The following is a 24,008-nucleotide window of genomic DNA, read 5'->3' on the forward strand; positions in this document are numbered from 1 at the left end:
CTACTACTACTACTACTATACTACTACTACTACTACTACTACTAAACTACATACTATACTACTACTAACTACTAACTACTACTACTACTACTATACTACTACTACTAACTACTACTACTACTTACTACTTTATACTACTATACTAACTTACTACTTACTACTATACTACTACACTACTACTACTATACTACTACTAACTACATACTACTACTACAACTACTACTATACTACTATACTAACTACATACATTACTACAACTACTTACTACTATAATACTATATACTATACTACCTACTATACTACTTACTAACTACTACTACTACATATACTACTACTACTAACTACTACTACTACTATACTACTACTACTACTACTACTACTACTACCTACTACTACTACTACTTACTACTACTACTACTACTACTACTACTACTAATACTATCTACTACTACTACTACTATAACTACTACTATACTCACTACTACTACATACTACTACTATACTACTACTATACATACTACTACTACTACTACACTACTAACTACTATACTACTATCAATACTACTACAATACTATACTACTACTATACTACTACACTACTATCAACACTACTACTTCTATATCATACTACTACTACTACTACTATACACTACTACTATACTACTACCTATACTCTACTACTACTACTTTACTATACTACTACTATACTACTACTACTAACTACTACACTCTATACTACTCTACATACTACTACTACTACTTTACTACTTACTTATACTAACTACTACTACTCTACTAACTACTACTACTATACTACTACTATACTACTACTATACTACTATCAATACTACACTATACTACTATACTTAACTACTACTACTACTACTATACTACTACTACATACTATCTATACTACTATAACTACTACTACTACTACTATAATACTACTTACTACTATACTACATATACTTCTACTACTACTATACTACTACTAACTATACTACTACTACTATACTACACTACTACTACTACTACTACTACTACTACTAATACTACTACACTATACTACTACTAACTACTTACTATACTACTACTTCTACTACTACAACTACTACTACTATACTACTACTTCTACTAATACTACTACTTCTACTACTACTATAACTACTACTACATACTACTACTACTACTACTACTACATACTAACATACTACTACTTAATACTACTACTACTACTACTACTTACTACACTACTACTATACTATACTACTACTACTACTACTAAATACTAACTACTACAATACAATACTACTTACAACTACTTACTACACTACTACTACTATACTACTACTACACTACTACTATCATACTACTACTAATACTAACTACTACTACTACTACTATACTATATACTACTACTACCTATCTACTACTACTTACATACTACATACACTACTACTACTACTATACTATACTACTATCAATACTACTACTAACTACACTACTACTACTACTATCTACTACTACTACTACTACTATATACTACTACTACTCTTCAATACTAAACTCTCTACTACTCTATACTATACATACTACTACTAATCTACATCATACTACTACTCTACTACTAACTACACTACTACTACTAACATACTAAACTACTACTATACTACTACTATACTACTACTTACTACTACTAACTACCTACTAACTACTACACTACTATCTACTACTAAACTACTACTACTTACTACTACTTTACTAACTACTACTACTACTTACTACTACTACTAATACTTACTACTCTACTTACACACTACTAACTACACTATCTAACTACTATACTACTACTATACTACTTACTACTACTACTACTCTTACTATACTACTACACTAACTATACTACTACTCTTACTACTTACTACTATACTACTACTACTACTACTACTAAACTACTACTACTACTACTACTACTATTACTACTACTACTACTACTACAACTACTACTACTACTACTACTACTACTACTACTACTACTACTACTACTACTACTAATACTACTCTACTACTACTAACTACTAACTACAACTAACTACTACTACTACTACTACTACTACTACTACTACTACTTACTACTACTACTACTACTATACTACTACTACTACTAATACTGCTACTACTAACAACAACAACAACAACAACAACAACAACTACTACTACTACTACTACTACTACTACTACTACTACTACTACTACTACTACTACTACTACTGTTGCTGCTGCTGCTACTACTACTTTTTCAACAGCTGTTCCTGTATTAAATGCCAAAATCATAACATTTCAACTAGTACTACCACTGATACTAATATTACTAATACTAATACTTTCTTTTCTATATAATGAAGAAATTGGATAATGTGTTGTCGACTTTGACTTATGCCTTTCATTCCAGTATTGATGTTGTACTATTCTCAGGCCTTTTGAATAGAGAAATACCCTTCAAATATGCTCAAACAGTTTACAAACGAAACATATAAAATGAGACATTCCTCCTTTTGGCGTCATTACACTTTTTGGGCAGAGACAACGCTTCTAATTGCCAGACACTCATTTTACACCCGAGTACGGTGAGAGAACGTGAGTAAAGTCTTTTCCAAGAATCCAAGCGAGGCTCGAAACCAGGACTTTGCGATCCAACAGCGAGTGTCAAATCACATTTATAGCTGAATATAGAGAGATGAAAAGAAAATGAAGAAGAAGAAGACGAAGAAGAAGAAGAAGAAGAAGAAGAAGAAGAATAAGAAGAAGAAGAAGGGGTAAGTGGCTGAACGGTACTGTCTTTGCTTCCGAGTTAGATCACCCACCGCTGCGCTGTGTTTTTGATTGAGCAAGTCACCTCGCCGCAGCTCAGTTTGCGGCGTTGCACTGCGGTTGACACCTGGATATTCCAGTCTTCCCTTGGAGAAAAATGTTTCCTTTGGGATGAATAAAGGTAATTAATTTTTATTTTTTTAGAAGGAGAAGAAATGTCCAGCCTGCTTTTTGGAAATGGTATCCCACGCTTACTTGCAAGTTCCATCATTGTACCATGTATATTCAAGATTGCCAATGCCATCATGCAGAACTGATGTAATCTTGCCATCCTTATTTTCTTCAGTGTACACTAACTTTTTACCAAGATCAATCGTCACCGACATGCTCTGAATGGTGAGAAAGAGTAAAATGCTATGGCGTATTTGGAATGGAATTATTATATTCATGGATACTGATCGTCAGATTTATAATGTCCAATTTATTTATAAAACCACATTGTAAGTTACTGGTCTTTTAGAATACGCTTACATTTACAAGATGTTAGAATATCTGACATTAAGAGTTTGACCGAGATATCCTAATACGTGTTGTCTCTTTGAATCGAATAGTAAAACAATTAATGTTATGGATTTCTCTAATTCCGCTTTGATTGTGCTCATTATCGACTAGAACTTTATATTTAGTAGGTACTAAGACATCACATTGAGGATTATAAGGGAGGGTTCAACATTCATTCACACCATCTCCAAGCTGTATAGAAGTCAGTAAAAGCTTAAACCATTCGTTCATACGTCTTTAAGCTATATAAAAGTCATGCCGGGACTTGCTAAAGATTAACAAAGTCAGATAATAGCTATCGCTCTCTCTCTCTATCTATCTATCTATCTATCTATCTATCTCTCTCTCTGTGTGTGTGTGTGTGTGTGTGTGTGTGTGTGTCCTTGTGGTACACTGAAATCCACAACAAACGCCAGTGACCAATTCATGACCCCAGGGCAACATGGATGTTCCCTTCGCCAACATGAGAGAAACGGCAGCCCAGTTTGATGTCTTTATGTCAACTGTTTGTCGACCATTAAAGGGAAGCTAGATTTTAGTCCATGTATTGGTACGCTGCTAACTCAAAATCACCGTCTGGAGGCTTGAATGAGCCGTTGCTTATAATTGCTGATGCCTGTCCCAGTGGGATTGCCTCTTATTCTCTGATAAAAGTTCTTTCAAACTTACATTTGCCGATGGCAGACTGCGGATATGGTGAAAGGAAAAATAGCCCTTGTCCTTGAAGGGTATTCTCCGATGTGGTGAGGTGCCGTAATGGTATGGACGGGAATCACTAATAATCACCAATCAGTAGTCGTCTTTCTTGATTGAAGCATTTGAGCAAATGCGTACCTCAACAAAATCTTAAATGGACACATGCGCCTTTTTGGAGCTCACCGCAATGAAATGACAATACGTAATCTCATATTACAGCAATTGTTTTGAAAATTAAATTGTAGAGAAAAAAAATCAGCTGTTATAGGTCGATTAACTCTTCATTTTAATCAAACATCGTTGTTTGAATATATATTTGTTGACAAAATTTGGCCTTTACGTTCTTTGAAAATTCTGTTATGTCGTTTAACCCCTGTCCGCTTTTCTTTGTTAGTTTGATTCTTTCTTTTTGTTGATTTAAAGGTAATGTTAGAATATTTCGTATTGAATTATCTTTTCTTGATCACTATTTTCATGAAATGTTGACATACAGGTTTTCATTGACCGTTAATTAAAATTTGTCAACTTAATTTAACGCTCAGTGTATCTCTGACATACTCTTCATGACAGGATAGTGTTGTTTTTTCAATACATTTTATCTGTAAAATCAATCAAATTGAATGGCCACGACGAAGCAATTGAGTGAATGTATATTAGATGCTTTAGTCCAATGATCAAATCGTGATAAACATAAGGTCCCAGCCTGCTGGGATATGACATACGCCTTTGTATGATGCCTAAAAAATTGGCAGCTGTATTTACTCTCAGCAATTGGCACACCAAAATACATACTCATTTAAACTGTCATAATTATAGCACTGGACTCAAAACGTGAAGGGTCACAATCTTTGACAAACGCATTCCCTTTTGTACTCCGTCAGAGGTGTTAGACGTAATCATCAATGTGGGGTTGGAGAGTCTTGGGTTGTTAATGAAGCTATCCGAAAACAATATATCCCTTTCTGGAGAAATCGTAGTAAAGAAGTATGAGGACATCCGTGATGAAAATATAGCGTAGGAACTGTTACAGCCTCTGCATGAAAGCCGAAAAGAAAGATGTATTGTATGGCAAACAATAAAAATAATATATCCTGGGTCATCTCAAATAAGAACAGCGCCATCCATAGGAGTGGATAAAATGGCCAAATAAATAAAACAAAAAGGAAAGCACATACCAAACCACAACTTTGAGAATCATGTTAGAAAAGAATACCAGCGAATATTAAAATCACAACCTCCTCAAAGCCTATTCCTCTTAATGCCAGTTTCAACAAATAAAGTAAAAGAAGCCTGAAGAAAATGAAAAATGGGAAAGCTACGGGTATAGATGGGATCAATCCAGATATGCTCACTCATCAAAGATCATTGCCATCCCGAAACCAGGCAAACAAGCTAGAGACCCATCCAGCTACAAGCCAATATCACTACTATGCTGCCTGTACAAATTACTAGAAAGAATCCTACTTACAAGAATCACCCCTTATGTAGACAAATGGGTACCAGTGCAGCAGGCACGTTTTAGACCACAAAGAGTGACAAGTGAACACGTTTTGGCACTTTCATCCTTTATATTTTTAAATAAAGACTGGGGCCGGTCTAATCGACCTCTCTGCGGCCTACGGTACAGTCTGGACTGGAGGATTAATTTTAAAATAGGCCAGAAAAATGCCGTGCAAGAAAACTCTCAAACTCCTCTCAAGCCTAATCGGACCTAGAAAATTCCATGTTATTCTAGGAGAAGAGAAATCAAAACAAGAATGATAAAGAACGGTGTACCACAAGGATCAGTAATTGCACCCGCACTGTTCAACATCTACATCAGTGGCATGCCTGCCAGCCAATCACTTCAACTGGGCTATGCAGACCACTGGGTATTCGCCCATCTATCAAAAGACTGGGAAGAAATAGAAAAGACAATCAGTCAGGAAATATCAAAGCAAAAGGAGTATTTCGACCAATGGCATTTGAAGATGAACACAACAAAATCATTTGAACGTCAGACAGCCCATCAAACTCCTTAACATATTAGTTCATGGAAATATCCTGCCAGCGAACAGAAATCCAAAATACCTAGTTGTCACCCTCGACAGGCATCTTAACTACAAATACATATTGAAGGAACAGCAAACAGAATTGCAAGAAGAAAATGCTTACTTACAAAATTAGCGGGACCACCTCGGGAGCAACACACAAGTCCTAAGAACGCTCCTGTTTGGACAAGAAGCCCCCACACGAAAATTCTCGATATCAACTCCGAGAATACATGCTCATAATAACAGGATGCCTCAAATAAAAAACCAATCCCTTGGCTCCCAACTATAAGTGCAACCGCGCCACCAGAACTCAGGCGAGATGAAGCAACCTAAAAGTAGCTCACAAACTGAAAGAACTCACCCTAATTACCCCATTAAAAACCATAACAAATGAAGCTCCCAGAACATTACGACTCAAATCCAGAAAGCCCTTCTACTACTCAGAACTAAAAAAAAAACATCAATATTGGGGAAACCTGGAGAAAAAATTGGACACATAACATGCCCGAGGGAGGTGAGGTAACCAAAGACCCAAAGGAACTTTTGCCAGGCTTCAGGAATGACAATAGAAAACAGTGAGTTGCCTCAAAACGACTACAGACAGGCCACGGCAGGACTGCTGGAAACATGCATCAATGGGATCTGAGGGAATCAGCCTACTGTCCCCACTGTCAGGGAACGCCAGAGACAGCAGACTTACACTGCCCTGTGACGAGATTGGCGGGAGATTTCGAGGCTGTCCTCAACTGCGGTAACGAATTTAAAGCCTGGCTGGAGACTTCCAGTGTAGAGATGTAGCCATACGCTTCTACTACTTCGTCAGAGGTGTTAGACATAATCATCAATGTGGGGTTGGAGAGTCTTGGGTTGGATATGGGGCCATCCGTCAGAGGTTGTAGACATTTTTATTTTTTTAAATTTTAAGTTAGACTTAACGACATCATAGAATTAAGGCATTTGGACAAATATAGTTTTTACCGCGTGTTACACTTGGACGTGATTTTTCTTAAATCTTGAGTTTTTGACATTTGGACGATTTATGGGCTAGCTAAGGTTTGGAATCGTCGCAATATTAGACAATTTGTTTTCAACTTGATTGATATTTACGGACACATTTACCCGCCACTATTGTTTAAAATGAGATGGAGTTTTAAATAGTAATTTGACAAATAAAACCATCGTGAATCAAAAGGAAAGCGATGGATTTTAGATGTATTTGGAGTAAAAAACTGTGACGGGATCCAAAAATACACCATAAGATCAAATTTTACCAAGAATAGACAAAAGCTTTTATAATAAAGCACTTTGTTTAGTTAACACACTGTACATGGTGTGGCAGTAATGAATAAGTGAATGAATCCCGGATCATCCGAATTCACGCAGCGGATCGTAGAAGTCGGTAACAAGATACTGCGTGGCTCAGCGGAACGCTCTTTACTTCGATCACCACCGTTGCACTGTGTGGCCTTGAGCAAGTCACCAAGCACTATCTCAATGTGCGGCGCTGCACTGCAGTTGACATCTGTGTTATTCCAGTCTTCACTTGGAATAGACCCTACAGACAAATAGCCATTATGGGATGAATAAAGGGAATTTTATTTTATTTTATTTATTTTATAAACCCAATTCTAATATATTCGTAATTATAATTGAAATTGTCTTGGCGACAAAAATTATATCATTTAAATCAATTATCACCATTAATCATTAAGAAAACATTAATTATGTACATCATTTTGGACTCCTCGATGGCATAAATCGAGGTGAAAAGATAGGGGAAAAGATTGACCTTTCTTATATCGTGACCGCCCGCTCTGGTTGCCGGCTACTTTGGTAGTATGAGAACTACTCGGTGTTTGAATATCTTAGATCCGGTGTTGTACTTGAATAGTACAGACCCCTTGTTTGTTATCGTCGACTGATTTCAAATTTATGGTAAAAGTTACGTTTGGTTGTAAAATTATCCCGTCTTTCAGTCTTGTGCAAGAAAATAAGTTGTCCGCTGAATCATGTTGTACCAATTTTCAAAATGCTTGCTCTGAATAAATCAGATAAAAATTTGATTTTGAGAATTTTTGTCTCATTTTCGCTTTCTTTTTAGTTTTCAAAAATACGTGTAAGTAGTCGGCAACTGAAATCCCGCAAGAAATGGTGGTGATGATAATGATGATGATGATGATGATGATGATGATGATGATGATGATGATGATGATGATGATGATGATGATGATGGAAAATTTACCATACCAAAGAATTTATATTTTCCTTCGGGAATGTATATTTGGGGTTGTCGTTAAACATAAATGTAGCGCTATGTTTAGGAGGAAAACAGCATCTCGTTTGTCCGTCAGTCTGATGGAATCCCCAAACAAGGATGACAGCAAATGTAGAATATAGGACTTTTATAAAATTCATCCTTTATTTATTTGAGCCTCTGAAACAGAAATGAAAAACGGTTTTAAAAAACACCTAATAGTTTACTTATCATTATGACTATCATTATCGGCATCGTCATCATCATCATCACCATCATCATCATCATCATCATCATCATCATCATCATCATCATCATCATCCTCATCATCGCCTTCGTCGTCATCATTATCATCATCATCATCATCATCATCATCATCATCATCATCAGCATCATAATCATCATCATCATCATCATCATCATCGTAGTCGTCGTCGTCGTCGTCGTCATCCATCTTATGGGTGTGGTCGGAGAGTTAGCGTGTCTAAGTGATCTTGCGAGCTATGCCGGCAGGGTTACCATATAACCAGAGTAATCTAAAGTTACAGAAACATCTAGTAAAATCAATGAAGGGTGCAAGGGAAAAACAGGGAATGTCAATTTTTGTTGTTTTGAGCAAACTCAAAAACAAACTTTGAACAGTCACTGATATATTGTTGTTCTCAACATTTCTTCCTCGTTCATTGATGTTAAAGAACAATCAGTTTGCTAAAGAAATATGGTACTTAGTCATGTTTTTCCTTCATTATCTATATTTGACATTGACATTTTCTCTTGGGGGTGAAAATTGATACTCCCTGTTTATCCCTTGCAAATCACAGTTCCTGTCTCAACTTCAAAGAATACAGGAAAGTGACTTGGCCGGCATAACCCATGCACTGCATTATGTGCTCACAGCGTCTAATGAATATTTTATCCTTTCAATGATAGAATATTTTTTATTTCAAACTATTCGGATAATAGAAAATTTGAGCAGTCAGGCCATGGTACTTTGAATACCACATCTGGATTTCCAGTCCTGCTTTGGTTTATTTGTTTGTTTGAATAAGGAGTTTGACTTAGTGTTGTTTAAGACACTCTCTGAATGGTGCAAAGTTGAATCTTTGGAAAAGTCTCTTTACTTACATTCTCTCACTATACTCAGGTGTAAAATAAGTACCTGACCGTCATCAGCGTTGTATCTGTCCGAATCGTAATCTCGCCTAACAGGCGTCACACCTCGTTAAGTGTTAAGTGTTGCTGATGGCTAGGATCCCTTGTAAAGCTCTTTGAGCATGTTTAGTGGATATTGCACTATGTATGTTTTATAAAATGCTCAGACTTAAGACAATATAAAGCTACAGAAAATCTAGGGAGAAAAGTAAAGTCGATAAGACAAGACAGGGGTGAGAATGGCTGGTTACAAAAAAGAGGACATTTTTCAGCGCGTTGATCAAGACCCATCCACGCAACGATAACTTATAGATTTGAATGAATTTCATTAAAAATTTACATGCAATCCAAAATAATGCATCTTGCAGCAATTTCTGACACCACTTGTATTGTAGAAATTTCAAAAGGTAAAAATGTAGATACAACAGTATGTGGTTGTAGTAATGATGATGGTAGGGATGATTATCTGGTGGTGGTTGTAGTAATAGTGGTGGTATTGATGATGATGAGGTGGTGGTTGTAGTTGTAGCTGTTCTGGGAATGATGATGTGGTGGTGGTTGTAGTAGCTGTGGTAGGATTGATGTGGTGGTAGTTGCAGGGATGATGATGTGGTGATGGTTGTAGTTGTATTGGTGGTAGTGATGACTATGTATTGGTGGTTGTAGTTGTAGTGGTGGTAGGGTTGATGATGTGGTGGTGGTTGTAGTTGTAGCTGTTCTGGGAATGATGATGTGGTGGTAGTTGTAGTAGCTGTGGTAGGATTGATGTGGTGGTAGTTGCAGGGATGATGATGTGGTGATGGTTGTAGTTGTATTGGTGGTAGTGATGACTATGTATTGGTGGTTGTAGTTGTAGTGGTGGTAGGGTTGATGATGTGGTAGTGGTTGTAGTTGTAGTGGTGGTAGGGTTGATGATATGGTGGTGGTTGTAGTAGTAGTGGTGGTAGGGTTGATGATGTGGTGGTGGTTGTAGTAGTAGTGGTAGTGTAAATGATGCTGCTCGAAGCTGGAAGAAATAAATAACAATGTGAATTTGAATGTAAGCTTCAATTTAATATACAAAAAACAGATAAAATGGACGTTTCGGGTTTCCTCTTTATCAAGAAAGCAGGATGAATGAAACACCACAGACGAATGAGATAATGTCACAAATCCCAAAGGCTAGAAAGTATTTGTTTTTACTTTACAAAGCACACTACAATACCTGCAACCTGGTGGTTATACAGTTTATAAATTAGACTCATGAATATCTAACAGCTTGCAAAACATAGTCTGTTCAAAGAAAGGGAAAACAGCATATCTTATTAAAAATAATTTGAGCAAGTGGGTAAGAGAGATAGATAGATAGAGAGAGAGAGAGAGAGAGAGAGAGAGAGAGAAATAGAGAGAGAGAGATAGAGAGATAGAGAGAGATAGAGAGAGAGAGAGATAGAGAGATAGAGAGAGAGATAGAGAGAGAGATAGAGAGAGAGAGAGAGAGAGAGTTATGAATTGATTTTTTTTTCAATTCTTACCCAACATCTATTCATCCAAGGTCATAACTGGCATTGTGTCACTTTTGACATCTGGTGTCAACCTGGCTGACGCCATAAAAATGCGAGTGTCACCAAAATTTATGCAATGAGCACATGTGTCAAAATTTGACACAAGACATGATGGTGATTTTTTCATCGATTAACCTACCGTGGAGCCACCTGGGTGCTTTTCATAGAAAAATGTTTGACAATGCAAAAACAGCAGAATATTTCAAAGAAAATCCCCAAACCCCTTATTCTGCGGAAGATTATCATGACAGGATGATGTGGTGGTAGTTGTAGTAGTGGTGGTGGTAGGGATGATGATGTGGTGGTGGTTGTAGTAGTAATGCTGGTAGGGATGATTATGTGATGGTGGTTGTAGTAGTAGTAGTAGTAGTAGTAGTAGTAGTAGTAGTAGTAGTAGTAGTAGTAGTAGTAGTTGTAGTAGTAGTAGTAGTAGTGGTAGGTACGATGATATGGTGGTGGTTGTAGTAGAAGTGGTGATAGGTGTTATGGACTTCTACATGGAGCAAGGGAAGAGTTGCCGCCCTTGTTATTAGCTAATATATTTTAGTTACAGCTTAATTAGTTATTATTCATTAAGTCCATTGTTTAAAATATTATTTGTGCTTACAATTATCCGAGTGGCATGCCCTAGAGAAGGATGCACTCTTTGTTCCTTACTTTCCATACTTGAGTTATTTATCATGTTTATTATACTTACAATGTTTTTGCGATATATTTGTATATATTCTACTTATACTCAGTAATAAATTGTTCTCTCACATTTAATCACTTAACGCTTCTCAGATGAGTGATTCCACAATATTCTTTATCTGCGGTCCCGTCAAAAACACAACAATAAAGGAATGATGATTTGGTGGTTGTTGTAATGTTGGTTGTTGTAGTGGTGGTTGTAGGGATGAGGATGTGGTGGTATTTGTAGTACCGGTGTTGGTAGGGATTTTGATGTAGTGGTTGTGGTGAGTCTTTTTAAAAGGTGGAATTGCGATGGTGATTGGCGGAGATAAACCACCAAATGGCGGAAAATTCTCAGGCCTGAAAGAAGAATTGAAGGTGACAGCCCAAATATGTCAGACAACTGCGGGTTGAAGCATGATTTTTACTCGTCATTTGAATTCTATATTTGAATACTATTCATTTGAATTCTATATTTGAATACTATTCATTTGAATTCTATATTTGAATACTATTCATTTGAATTCTATATTTGAATACTATTCATTTGAATTCTATATTTGAATACTATTCATTTGAATTCTATATTTGAATACTATTCATTTGAATTCTATATTTGAATACTATTCATTTGAATTCTATATTTGAATACTATTCATTTGAATTCTATATTTGAATACTATTCATTTGAATTCTATATTTGAATACTATTCATTTGAATTAGAAAAAAAATATAAAATGATTTCAGATAAAGAAAATAATAATCTAAGATAACAATGTATTTCAACATTTCAAACATCTTTCAGATTCCGAAAATAAAGCAAAGCAGAAAACCATGAAGCAAAGTGATTACAAGAAATAAAGTATAAAAGAGGGTCTTACATTTCGTGTCGTCAGACTGCGGAGAACATGATTTCATCAGTGTGGCGATGGGTAATTTTTGATATTTAAATTATCAACTTGTGCAAATAAAATTGACTGCATACTATTTTTATAGGTAGATAACAAGCGACGTGGGTATACCGAAGAATTCTGAGAGTAACATGGACCAGAAATAAATCAAACATTCTGGTTCTATTGATGCAGGCCAAAAGTCCAGAAAACTGTTGGCAGAAATTAAAATGAGAAAACTGACCTATTATGGAGACATTCGGAGACACAACACCATCCAAAAATCAGTGCAAGAAGGAAAAGTAGCTGACAGAAAGGTACGGGGTAAACCAAGGAATCCTGGATAGGAGATGTGGAGGCAACAACTGGCAAAATGATAATCGACTGCTCGGTAATGGCCCTTGAGCGTGAAGAATGGCGTTCCATGACATTCAACCTCTGTAGGGAGACGGAACTCCGGTGAGGTAAGGTAACAGGCACTGATCCTCACCATGCCAATAACTCTCACAATTGACTCGGGGTCCCAACCGATGACCCAGCCACTCCCCGTTAACCGGTTCTGCTGGCAGGCGAAACACATATGAGGAGCTGGAGAGTTCATTATTCCAGTAGGAGGCTTGGGGGGGGGGAGGGGGGAATTGGCGCCACTGGACTGTCTCCAAACCCCAAAACAAAGACATGAGAGAGTGAAAAAGTCAGATCTTCCATGCCGGATCGGATTACCAACGTCCGAGGCTTCCATTTCATTCAAACAGTGCCAGGTTGGAGATGTAAAGCGCATTGAGCACGTTAAGTGGATATTGCGCTATATAAATGCTCAATTTTTTTTTTTTTTTTTAAGACAAATTAGCTACTGGCACCAACCCAAACTCAAAGCCAATAAAAATACTAAAAACAAATAATATGGTAATCTAAACATGGAATATCCGAAAACTTGATGATTGCGGTAAAGTTAATGACATTGAACATGAGCTGAGAAATTACATGTGGGACATTATTGGCCTAGGAGATGGACATGTATAGGAGAAACAACAACGTGAAATGAGAACAATGTTTAGTTCAGCGGCCAAGACAACATAAATAAACATGGAATCCAATGCAAAGTGAAGAAGAAAGAGTTGTGAACGTGATGAGCTTCACCCCAATTTCTAACAGAATCATGTTAATAAGCGTATCAGGAAAACCAAAATTTCTGACCATCATTCAAATTTATGCACCGACATCCGATTACAAAGATAACAGAAATGAAGAATTCTATGAAGAATTGAAAAATACCATCAAATCAACCTCTAAGAAACATGTGATTATTGTACAGGAAGACTTCAATGCCATAATTGGACTGGGTGCTTTCAAACTTTGGGCTGTCATAGTCGAAAGATTTGGATAAGGGGAGACCAATGATAGGGTCCATCGTCTCCTAAAATTTGTAACAAGTAAATGACTCACCATCGCAAATACATCATACACATACAGGTCATCAATAAAAACCACATGATATGCACCTGGTGGAAAAAACGCATAATCAAATAGACTTCAATCTAACTCCGAAACAAGTCAAGTCCAAAACAAGAACCGATCCTTTTTGCAGACATAGGCAGCAATCATGACCAGTGCTTCTTAACATGAAACTAAAATAAAGACAAAAGTGCTGACTAATTAACCAACGAATTAAATTTGAGTTAGAAAGACTTAGAGATCCACAAATTCACGAAGCTTTTCAAGCTGAGATTAGAGCGAAATTTGCAGCCTTAAGTGTTGTCGTCCTTGGCATAAATGATACCACGGAAAACACCAGTCAAATTCTTCGTGATTCAACATGAGAACATGCTGGAAAGGCAAAGAAAAATAGATATCGAGCAAAATTCTAATTTAAGAGAAGATACTTAAAGGATACAAAGCACATCAATGAAGATAGGCGCAAATGAATATCGTACAGCTTACCGTGTACAGAACATGATGAGGAATGCCAAAGAACATTGAATAAATAAACAATACATTGACATTAATAACGAGATAACGAAAGGAAAGCGTACACAGCCTGAAACACTTAACTACCCAGCACACTACCGGGACTTCATTTACTGAAGACAGCTAACGAAAGCTTTTGACAGAAAACAAAGCAATTATTGATGGATGGACAGATTACTGCAGGGATCTAAACAATCCTGATACCAATATAACTAAGAACAAATTCCAAAAGACAGAACTTTCACCAATGCCAGTGTTTAGAGAATTAGAGGAATAAGAATTCACAACCTCCCAGATCATAAATCTTCTGGATTGGATAAAATCTCAGCAGAACTCATAAAACATGAAGGTGACAAACGATCTGTCACAAGTATCTGGCAGACAAAAGAATGGTCAACAAAATGTCTAATCACTTATCACCCCCCCCCCCCCCCCCCCCTCCCAAAGAAAAAGACAAATCTCGACAATGTCAAAACCAAAGGTCAATCAGACTGATCTGCTAGCAAGGTATTACTGAAATAAGACTTGACCTTCTGAAACATGAGCCGGGAGGACATTATGCAGAGAAACAAGCTGGTTTTAGACCTGGTAGAGGCAATGTCGAGAAAGTTTCAACTGTAGAATCTTAATTAAAAGTATGTGTAACATCAAAGAGATCTTTTCCATAATTTTATTGACTTTCGGAAGGCTTTTGATTGAGTACGGCACGATGGATTATAGTACGGGAATTCAAAACGGAAGATCTGGTATAATTGATAGAGGCTCTTTACAAAAGTCGTAGCAGTGCTGTTCTTATTAACAACCAGAATTGTCAGTTCTTCAAAACATCAGTTGGAGTGCTGTTTACTTCCTGTTGTCGTTTCCAATCTATTCCTGGAGAAAATCAATGATTCAAAGTTTACACCACTTCCCGTCAACTATTTTTATTGAGGGGAAAACTATCAATAACTTCAGATTTGCTGAATACACTGACCTTTTGACATGAAGTTATAAAGAATGACAAGATCTCACTATCAGACTGGTGATCAAATCAACTGCATTGGAACGGATTTAAATAAAGCAAAAAGCACAGTGATGGTGAATAGCAATGACAACATCAAACTTATATAGAGGTGCCCAAATAAGTCAATAAAATGGAGATAAAGATAGAGGGAGTAAATCTGACTCATGACTGAAAAACACAAAACAAACGACGTTTCGGCCCTTGGCCTTTATCAAGTAAACACAGAATACATATATATTTATATTAGATTGTCATAATAATATTATAGGCGAAAAATCACCAAAGATGGCCGATCAACAACTGCAGTTAAAAACAGACTAACAATGGCAACGAAAGCAATGGCAAGACTGGATATATAAAAGCAAAAACAGGACACGGAATTCCACACTTAAATTATATAAGGCAAATCTAATCCCAATCTTCTTATAGTTCAAACATCTTTCAGATTCCTAAAATAAAGCAAAGTAGAAAAACATGAAGCAAAGTGATGAAACATGAAGCAAAGTGATTACAAGAAATAAAGTATAAAAGAGGGTCTTACATTTCGTGTCGTCAGATTGCGTAGAAAATGACTTCATCAGTGTGGAGATGTGCAATTTTATACAATAGAACTAATGACAAAACAAATCATTTAATATTTAAATCATCAACCGTGACTGCATACGATATAATCGGGAAGTGTAGATAATACTTTATCCCGATTAACCGGATAAGGTTTACAAACGTTGGGAGATGATTGTGTTAAAGTTTAAAGAAAAGATAGCATTAGGATGAAGCCGTTGATCACCAGGAAATTGCATATCACCAAGAATTATCATCTCCTAATGGCCGCTTTCAAACACCAAACCCACAAGTTTGAAATGTTCAAAATCCTCAATGGAAAATGCCTACCACCACCAATGCTACTGCAACCAGTGTTACAAGCGCAGTAAAAACTCTTCAAACAAACGACCCAAATCTCTCTCTCTCTCTCTCTCTCTCTCTCTCTCTCTCTCTCTCTCTCTCTCTCTCTCTCTCTCTCTCTCTCTCTCTCTCTCTCTCTCTCTCTCTCTCTTTCTTTCTCGTAATTTTGTGTGTCGGTACATTATTTCCGGGTGGCGGATGTTGTGAGCATTTTACCTAAACTCATAGCATCGATAATCGTCCAAGGATTTTGCATCATAAGTAGTAATAGCTATAATAATGTAACATGTCGAGAGGGAGAGAGAGAGAGAGAGGGAGAGAGAGAGAGAGAGAGAAAGAGAGAGACAAAGAGAGAGAGAGAGAGAGAGAGAGAGAGAGAGAGAGAGAGAGAGAGAGAGAGAGAGAGAGAGAAATGCTGTATACAAAAAAAAAAAAGAAAAAAATACATAAACAAGAAAACAAAAAACTTGCGCTATATACACCGCTATATTCACTAAAGGTGCTCAAATCAATTTATAAGGGTCCTTGACCAACAACAAAACATGTTAGACGAGACATGACCCCTGTTAGGCGATATCACATTTTTGCCGACAGAAACGAAGTTGTAAATAGTGAGGTATTCATCTTACTCGTGAATAAGGGAACAAAAGAATGCGAGTAAAGAGTCCTTTTCACGGACTCAATTATGCGCCACTCAGAGCAGGACTCAAACCCAGTACCTTCGGATCCGAAGGCGAGTGTCATACCACACGACCACATGCATAGCCACACAAGAAAGTGATCAGAGAGAAAATATATACATATGTATTGAAGGAGGACAGAGCGGATGGAGAGAGTAAAGTTATTGGATATGTATAGTAGGAACCAAATTGACGTCATTCATCTCTTTGTTATTGTTTTTAGACACCCATTTTTGTGATTAGTTCTCATTAAATTATATTAGACTATAGACGTTTAAGATTCCATATAGATTTGTGGACTGGAGCGTTATTTCTGGCTGGCGTACTTTGTGAGGGTTTTACTTTAACACAGAGCATCAATTGAAAGAATGAAGTTGACGTCACTGAACCCGTTGTTATTGCTTTTAGACAGCCATTTTTATTAAGTTCAGAGACTCCCTTGAATTCCGTTTCTCTCTCTATTTGCTGTTTCTCTCGTGATTCAGTCGATGGAGGGCAGGAACTGAAAGTGTTAGAAAGGCGGCCCTGTCGCACTCCAATTTTCACATCAAATGCGGGAGTAAGTTTCACTCCACGAATTACCTGACAAGTCAATCTCTCATAGGGTATCTCGATCAATCTGGACATCTTTGCAGGGATTCCATAGTGTCTTATTAATATCCAAAGACCGTTTCGATGTAGGCTGCCAAATGCTTTACAGTAGTAACAATTTATTTAGAGAGGAATGTTCTTCAACAACACACGTCGAAAGGGTTGGTTCTTGTAAAAGGTTCCTTACTTGTTACACTCATGAATAAGAATAAGATACGTTGTAAAAAAAAAAAAAAAAAAAAAAAACGTTGTCTCTATAAAATACAAATATCAAAATATCGTTTTACTGGTAATGTCAAGGTGACCCAGACAAACAAAACTAATTTCATTTTCATTCTTTGGTTTTTGTTTATATATAAATTATGTATTTGTGAACAAATCAAGCAAGATCATATTTAAAAAGAGATTTTTAAAAAACATCATGAGCAACACACCTGCAATCCCACACCGCAACAACCTGTGATAATGTCATGGTGACCCAAACATGGAAAAAGTATTCTTGGCAAACCAAATACACCCTAAACCAGATAAAAACCTAGACATAGTCTTAATGTAAGCATTTCAGCTTGTGGCGATGTCTGTTTTGCATTTAACAATATCGATTGACATTTGATAAACAACCTTCAAAAATGTACCATGGCAGTCATCCAGTAATCTGTAACTTTAATCAATAATAGTAATAATAATAATATTAATAATAATAAGAAGAAGAAGAAGAAGAAGAAGAAGAAGAAGAAGAAGAAGAAGAAGAAGAAGAAGAAGAAGAAGAAGAAAAATAATGATGATGATGAAGATGATGATGGTGATGATGATGATGATGATAATGATGATGATGATGATGACGATGATGATGATGATGACGATGACGGTGATGATGATGACGACGATGATGATGACGACGACGACGACGATGATGATGATGATGATGATGATGATGATGATGATGATGACGACGACGACGACGACGACGATGATGATGATGATGATGATGATGATGATGATGATGATGATGATGATGATGATGATGATGATGATGATGAATGATGAGTGATGATGAGATGATGATGATGATGAGATGATGATGATGATGATGAATGAGATGATGATATGGATGATGATGATGATGAGATGATTGTGATTGATGATATGATGATGATTGGATATGATGTATATGTTGATGATGATGATGATGATGATGATGATGATATGATGATGGATAGATGATGATGATATGATTGATTGATATGATGGATGATGATGATGATGATGAATGATGATGATGATGATGATGATGATGATGATGATGATGATGATGTGATGATGATGATGATGATGAGCGTATGATGATATATGATGATGATATTATTATATATATGATATATGATATGATTGATGTATGTATTTTTTTGTTGATTATTATTAATATTATTATTATTATTATTATTATAATTATTATTATTATTATTATTATTATTATATATATATTTATATTATTATTATTATTGTTATTATTATCATTATCATATATTATTATTATTATTATTATTATTATTATTTTTAAATTATTATTATATTATTTATTATTATTATTATTTATTATTATTATTATTATTATTATTATTATTATTATTATTATTATTATTATTATTATTATTATTATTATTATTATTATTATTATTATTATTATTATTATTATTATTATTATTTTATTATTATTTTATTATTATTATTATTATTATTATTATTATTAATATTATTATTATTATTATTATTATTATTATTATTATTATTATTATTATTATTATTATTATTATTATTATTATTATTATTATTATTATTGTTTTATTATTATTGTTGTGATTATTATTATTATTATTATTATTTTAGTAGTAGTAGTAGTAGTAGTAGTAGTAGTAGTAGTAGTAGTAGTAGTAGTAGTAGTAGTAGTAGTAGTAGTAGTAGTAGTAGTAGTAGTAATATTGTTAATATTATTATCATCATCGTCGACGTCATCAAATCATCATCATCATCATCATCATCATCATTATCATCATCATCATCATCATCATCATCATCATCATGCGGCTATGTGGTCTAGTGGTATGACACTCGCTTTCGGATCGGAGAGTCCTGGGTTCGAGCCTCGCGCTGGGCGCATAGTTGAGTCCTTGGAAAAGGCTCTTTACTCACATTCTCTCACCGTACTCAGGTGTAAAAATTAGTATTAATATTGTTAATATTATTATCATCATCGTCGACGTCATCATTATCATCATCATTATCATCGTCATCATCATCGTCATTATTATTATTATTATTATTATTATTATTATTATTATTATTGTTATTATTATTATTGTTATTATTATTATTATTATTATTATTATTATTATTATTATTATTATTATTATTATTATTATTATTATTATTATTATTATTATTATTATTTGATTTCCGAAGGGGAATGGGGCCTTTTACATTCTTACGCTTTGTAAGTTTTGAAATTACCTTTTGTTTGATTGACATTCAATATCTGCATGTGTCCCTTTAGCCATTTCCCTCATTGTCCAAACTCCAATCAATATATTCGTTCCTGATTTCCATAAACAAACTATTGAAAAGATCTGCAGGGTAAGAAACATCACCATGCAAATTTACTTTACAAGTATGTAAGTATGTATTTTCTTTAATTTGTTTCCTTTCTTTTATATTTACAAATACAACACGTGTAAGTCAATTTTCGTCTGGCACCACTTTATACTGTAAGCATGCAACGCCGCTGTTTATGTGGTTCGTTTTCTCAGCTGCATTACAATGAGGCCACAGTAATATAAAGTGTATTTATAATGTCGCCCCTCATTACAATAAGGCCACAGTAATATGAAGTGTATCTATAAAGTCCTCCATCATTACAATGAGGCCACAGTAATATGAAGTATATCTATAAAGTCCTCCATCATTACAATGAGGCCACAGTAATATGAAGTGTATCTATAAAGTCCTCCATCATTACAATGAGGCCACAGTAAAATGAAGTGTATCTATAAAGTCGCCCATCATTACAATGAGACCACAGTAATATGAAGTGTATCTATAAAGTCGCCCATCATTACAATGAGGCCACTGTAAAATGAAGTGTATCTATAACTCTTTCAGGACTTCAGAGACTTTCTAGTCTAAAACCATTAGAAATATTTGTATCTAGTTTTCCTTATTTTCTAAGGGGAGAATGACTTGGCCACCTGGTAGGTAACCAGTTTGTCAGAGGCTCTGTGTGTCACAGATTCACATAGTTTGTGTGAGAAACGTGCCCAATACAACTGGGAGTTATGTGAAGAGTAAATTGAAGGGAACAAATTAATGTAGGCATACAAAATATTTTAGAGTAAAACAAAGAAACTGCTATCTTAATTTCTTTTATGCAGGACAGCATAAAACTCAAGTATTTGGACGTCATTTTTGGTCTAAAAAGGGAAGGCAAAGAAATCAGATTGGTCAAATCTGGAACCTGTGACAAACTGGGCCTGTGACAAACTGGGTCTGTGACAAACTGGGCCTGTGACAAACTGGGTCTGTGACAAACTGGGTCTGTGACAAACTGGGCCTGTGACAAACTGGGTCTGTGACAAACTGGGCAGTCTCCGGCCACCTGAGTCACCATGCATTTCTCTGTTCACTTCTTTCGTCAAGCCACCTTTATATAATTCCTTCAGTATAAGTCACACTCCCAATGATTTAGGGGCCAAAAGAGTAGCGGGTTTGATTTCATGACTTTTCTTCCCTATCACGGTCCCAATAGTTCAGTTAATAGAGCACGTCACAGAGAGCTTCACAAGCGAAAGGGATATGGATCGATCGGCGCAGTCATTTTCTGGCCCTCTGTCCAACTGACAGCTGGGTCTGTTAGGTGTGGCGGAAAGTACTATGTGATAGACTAGCGTTCTAGTCAATGACTTGCAACTAGTACTGTCCATTTTACTCCATAGAAACCGGGATATTATCCGACTCCATGGGCTTAATGTCTCCGAATGACTGCTTTTCTTCGGGTTCAATTTGAGCATCTGGAAGCAGCAGGACATAATACCATTTTGGCACGATTGGTCACAAATGATTGTGCGGCTATGTGGTCTAGTGGTATGATCGGAAGGTCCTGGGTTCTAGCATCGCTCGGCGCATAGTTGAGTTCTTGAAAAAGGCTCTTTACTCACATTCTCCCACCGTACTCAGGTGTAAAATGAGTACTAGGCCGTTAACAGCGTCGTCTCTGTCGGAAAAAATTGTAATATCGACGAACAGGCGTCATGTTTCGATCTATATGTTACGGGTTGCTGTTGATTAGGAACCCCTTGTAAAGCGTTTTGAGCAATGTTCGTGGATATTGCGCTATATAAAAGCTCAAGCTCAAGTTTTTTTAAAAAAAGGAACTAAAATTTGAATATCAATGGGCATGATCTATAGTCCCTTTCCATGTGCTCGGGGTCATTGGTACATTGCAAAATGTGCTCAAAGTGACCCACATAGTGAAAAGTGTTCACAGCTTTTGAAATATCTAACATCTCGATTGGTCATTTTGTTCAACTTGACGCACTGATTTGTTTACAAAAACAACTCAGTTTAAAACAATGGCTTTTTCCAACTGATGTTTACTCGTTTTGTTCACACAGCAAATACAGCACATGTTTTAAAATCAAATATGAATGGTCGGCGGATCAAACCTCTGAAGTCCCCAATTTTCACTATCGGCGGATCAAACCTCTGAAGTCTATACAAGAGCTTTGAGCACCATTTTATTTTTAGTTTTGGGCGGATCAGATCACTGAACAACAAAGGTCTGATTCGCCTAAAAATGAAATAAAACATGGTGGGCAATGCGCGTATGTAGATTCCAGACTTTTGATTCGCCCATCGTGGAAATCGAGACTTCAGAGGTTTGATCCGCCGACCATCGATATGCATTTTAATTGAAAATGATTTCACAGTAATCGTGTAATTTCATGATAATTTACAGGTCTCATTGTAATAATAAAAATGCTCAAAGAACGAGCTATAAATTACATTATTTCAAACCTCTCATTGGAAAACCCTATCATTTCTTAGTAAATACGTAATCGTTGAATAAGCTGATTGGTAATTATAAATAATATTTTGATGTGCATGAATACAAATCCAATTTTTATTTAGTTGGGTCAAATTGTCATTCAAGCAGAAGGAGAAAGATACAAATTATGGTGAATAGAAGCACTAACACCATACAATTGGTTGCAAATTATCTAATAATATTATTTGTAGGGGTAGAATAAATGTATTCTTTCATTTCTTTGTATTTATTAAACTCGTTATATTTTCTATCTTGCAATAACACATACTCGCAAGCTCATTGTGTTATTGGGTACGATAAAAATAACTCGTTTAATAAATATAAACAGATGAAAGAATCGTACAGTCGTACATTACACCAATATTGTATCAGGGCCAATAGCTGCGTGCTAGACAAAGCCGGAACAAAAGGTTCAAGAGAGAAACATCCGAAAACAGATCAGCCTGCCTGGACTGAGTATCGAACCTCAGACCTCATGATGACCAGTCAGACGTGCTACTATTACTGCACACACTGGTTACCCGATAGTTAAATGTATATATTCTTCATAAGGTATGTGTTTCTGCTTTGAACTCTCGTCTGCGTTACAAGACATATAACATAGAACACGACAAGGTTAGAATGAAGACATAAGAATAAAAAATAGAATAAAAATAAAATCCCAAAAGATCAGCCTGCCTCGACATTTGGCCCATTTAGACATTCAGACTTTTCGTATGCGGTCCGTCGGATTTCCACAAATTTTGGATAATTGACCAAAACTCATGAAAACTGAGCGTGTAAACGAGGAATTTCAATATCGTCCGACGGGTATTCGCCTCAGCTCCCGATTATATCAGGTGCTGCCTGATATTTTCCTGTCGCCGTGTTGACGAATCATAGTGGGTGATTAGTTTTCACTAAAGTCCCTCTTACTCTTACTTCAAACTACGGAGGAGGGTCTTTCTCTATTGAGTGAGTGAGTGAAGTTCACTCACTTATTTGTGCTGTGTGTTTGTGTGTGGCGCTGGTGTGATGGTGGTGGTGTGTAGGTGTGTGTGTGTGTGTGTGTGTGTGTGTGTGTGTGCGTGTTGTCCCAGATCCGACGCGGAGCAAATATCTGTACATCTAAACAGAACTTCTCTCGTCGACATCTGTCGATTCGCGGTGAC

The 24,008-nt window shown here is 36.1% G+C and overlaps 1 protein-coding gene and 1 long non-coding RNA gene across 6 annotated transcripts in view; both read right to left on the bottom strand.

Moving 5' to 3' along the window:
• Positions 1-3,062: 3,062 nt before the first annotated feature.
• Positions 3,063-16,180, bottom strand: LOC144975752 (uncharacterized). 2 transcript variants are annotated; one of them, XR_013645984.1, is made up of 3 exons: positions 16,127-16,180; positions 8,349-8,535; positions 3,063-3,200 (listed from the first exon to the last, which is right to left on the bottom strand). It is a non-coding gene; the product is annotated as an uncharacterized LOC144975752 (long non-coding RNA). The 2 variants fall into 2 exon arrangements; XR_013645983.1 differs by lacking the exon at positions 16,127-16,180 and adding an exon at positions 12,606-12,656.
• A 6,210-nt stretch (positions 16,181-22,390) lies between these two features.
• Positions 22,391-24,008, bottom strand: part of LOC144975467 (uncharacterized) — a 59,062-nt gene continuing 57,444 nt past the window's right edge. For all 4 annotated transcript variants that reach the window (XM_078919575.1, XM_078919577.1, XM_078919573.1 and 1 more), the window contains one exon: positions 22,391-24,008. This exon is cut by the window's right edge and continues 1,398 nt beyond it. The gene's annotated coding sequence lies outside the window, so the exon portion shown is untranslated.

Source organism: Berghia stephanieae, chromosome 6, assembly GCF_034508935.2.
Source record: "Berghia stephanieae isolate SIO BIC M18660-M18661 chromosome 6, UCSD_Bste_1.3, whole genome shotgun sequence".
Taxonomy (NCBI): domain Eukaryota; kingdom Metazoa; phylum Mollusca; class Gastropoda; order Nudibranchia; family Aeolidiidae; genus Berghia; species Berghia stephanieae.